The 3,148-nt window shown below is 46.2% G+C and overlaps 1 pseudogene; it reads left to right on the top strand.

The window, feature by feature from the left end:
* On the top strand, positions 1–2,839 carry LOC130495489 (protein FAR-RED ELONGATED HYPOCOTYL 3-like; annotated as a pseudogene).
* The last annotated feature ends 309 nt before the right edge of the window (positions 2,840–3,148 follow it).

Below are 3,148 nucleotides of genomic sequence, written 5' to 3'. Positions count from 1 at the left end.
GACGATAACAACAACGTCTTGCACAATTCAGACATAGACATTGGTAGTAAGATCGAGGAGGAGGACGATGTCGTCGTCATGGGACACGTCACACCTCTGAGTTGGTCGACTACACAGAAAGTATAACCTTGAGCCGCTCAACGGCATGGAGTTCGATTCACACGGCGAAGCCTACGCCTTCTACCAAGAGTACTCACGTGCCATAGGGTTCAACACGGCGATACAGAACAGTCGCAGGTCAAGACCACGAGGGAGTTTATAGACGCTAAGTTCGCTTGCTCTAGGTACGGTACCAAGAGAGAGTACGATAACAAGTCTTTTAACCGTCCGCGAGCTAGACAGAGCAGCAACAAGCAGGACCATCATAATATGTCTGGTGGTGGTGGTGGGTGGGAGGAGGGCTTGCGCGAAGACTGATTGTAAAGCTAGCATGCATGTTAAGAGACGGTCTAACGGGAAATGGGTGGTTCACAGCTTTGTCAGGGAGCATAACCACGAGCTTGTGCCAGCTCAGGCTGTGACTGAGCAGGCGAGGAGGATATATACGCTGCTATGGCTAAGCAGTTCGCTGAGTATAAGCTCTGTGATGCGAAGAGTTCTCACGAGAAAGGTCGGTCGGGAGTTGAGACAGGGGATTTCAAGACTCTGCTTGAGTTCTTGGAGAGGATGCAGGGTTTGAGTTCGAACTTTTATTACGCGGTGGATCTCGGAGATGACCAGCGTGTGAAGAATGTGTTTTGGGTTGATGCGAAGAGCAGGGGCGGTTATGTTAGTTTTTTGTGATGTTGTTTCTTTAGACACGACTTACGTGAGAAGCAAGTACAAGACGCCGCTTGCTATTTTCGTCGGTGTGAATCAGCATTATCAGTATATGGTTCTTGGATGTGCTTTGCTATCCGACGAGAGTGCGGTTACCTTCTCTTGGTTGATGGAGACTTGGCTGAAGGCGATGGGTGGACAAGCTCCGAAGGTTTTGATCACTGAGCAAGATTCTGTAATGAACTCTGTTGTGTCTGTAGTCTTCCCTAACACTCGGCATTGCTTTTTCCTTTGGCATGTGCTGAGTAAGGTCTCTGAGAATCTCGGTCACAAGGAAGATTTTACGCAGAAGTTCGAGAAGTGTGTTTATAAGTCATGGAAGGAGGAAGACTTTGCGAGGAGATGGTGGAAGATTCTTGCTAAGTTCGGCCTCAAGGAAGATCAGTCGATGCAGTCTTTATACGAAGACCGGAGGAAATGGGCGCCGACCTACATGAGTGATGTTCTTTTGGCGGGGATGTCCACACCTCAGAGAGCTGACAGTGTCAACGCTTTCTTAGACAAGTACTTGCACAAGAAGACCAGCGTACAAGAGTTTGTGAAACTATACGATACGATTCTGCAAGATAGATTCGAGGAAGAAGCCAAGGCTGAGTCCGAGACGTGGAACAAGCAGCCGACGTTGAAGTCTCCGTCACCGTTTGAGAAGAGTGTCTCCGAAGTCTACACTCCCGCCGTGTTCAAGAAGTTCCAGGTGGAAGTTTTGGGCGCGATCGCGTGTAGTCCGAGGGAGGAGAACCGAGACGCGACGTGCTCTACTTTTAGAGTTCAGGATTTCGAGAACAGCCAGGAGTTTGTTGTGACATGGAACCAGGCCAAGGCGGAAGTCTTTTGCATCTGTCGGTTGTTTGAGTATAAAGGCTATCTATGCAGACACACGCTCAACGTTCTTCAGTGCTGTCATCTCTCTTCCATCCCCTCGCAGTACGTACTGAAACGGTGGACGAAAGACGCGAAGAGCCGGCAGTTTTCATCAGGAGAGCCGCCTCAGCAGTTGCAGACGAGGCTGCAGCGGTACAACGACTTATGCCAGAGAGCGTTGAAGCTGAGCGAAGAGGCGTCATGCTCTCAGGAGAGTTACAACGTTGCGTTCCTTGCGGTTGAAGAAGCTTTGAGAAACTGTGCTGGTGTTAATACTTCCGGGAGAAGTGTTCCAGATGTGGTCAGCTCACCAACTCAAGGTCTGGTTTCTGTGGAGGAGGATAACCAGAGCAGAGGCGCAGGAGGCAAGGCGAGCAAGAAAAAGAATCCAACGAAGAAGAGAAAAGTAGCTTTCTTGTTTTAAAATCTCTGCTTGCAATACAAGTTGGGAGTTTTATGATCCTGACCACGGATTTGCAGGTGAACTCAGAGCAGGAGGTTATGCCGCCAGTTGCAGCGCCAGAGAGCTTGCAACAGATGGTCTGTCCTTTTGTTGATATGTCGTATCAATCACCTGTTAAACTAAAGTCCCCTAAGTATTTGATAATTTGTGTGTGCAGGATAAGTTGAATCCAAGGACAGTTGGCATTGAAGGTTATTACGGAGCACAGCAGAGTGTGCAAAATATGGTAAACTATGCACACAAAACAAATGTTATCTATTCTCTTATATGTGTATGCAGTTTGTGGTGTGATTATGTGTGTTTACAGGTTCAGCTGGACTTAATGGGTGGGGCAAATCGCGATAACTTCTATGGGAATCAACAAACAATTCAAGGATTGGTATGAAAAATCCGACCATCAACACCTATCTGTGTAACTTTTCTGCTTTTTTATTTTTGGATCATTAACTTTGGATTTTTTAAAGAAAAATCCCAACTGGTTTTCTGTAGCGACAGTTGAACTCAATAGCACCAAGCTACGACGGTTACTACACTGCTCAGCCAGGCATCCATGGACAGGTACCTTACTTATTCTTGGCTCTTTCTCTTTCAAGAGCCTTGTTAAAATCTTTTACCAATTTAAATTTGATCATTCTCTACTTTGTTCTTTCTTAGGGAGTAGATTTCTTCCGTCCTCCCAACTTTCTATCCGGGTAAATTTTCATTCTAATTACATATTTATCTCTCCTTTTTTTTTCATGTTCGGATCTACTACTACTGGTCAATCTCTGTTCATGGAAACATGTCATTTACTGTGACAGGATGATCCTAATGTGAGGACTACCCAGTTGCATGAGGACGCGTCTAGACACTCATAAACCAAACTGTGGGCCTAAGGGCGATCAAATCTGAAAGAGCTAAAATCTCTGCAGAAACAGAAGCCAGCGTGTACTAGAAGAAGCTCATTTGGCAATCAGTTTTTTTTTTTTGGAACAGAACAGAGAGCATTCTCTGTTATATCAGCTC

Source organism: Raphanus sativus, chromosome 6, assembly GCF_000801105.2.
Source record: "Raphanus sativus cultivar WK10039 chromosome 6, ASM80110v3, whole genome shotgun sequence".
NCBI classification, from domain to species: Eukaryota; Viridiplantae; Streptophyta; class Magnoliopsida; order Brassicales; family Brassicaceae; genus Raphanus; species Raphanus sativus.
Note: the sequence above shows the minus strand (reverse complement) of the source record. Positions and strands in the feature narration are given on the sequence as shown.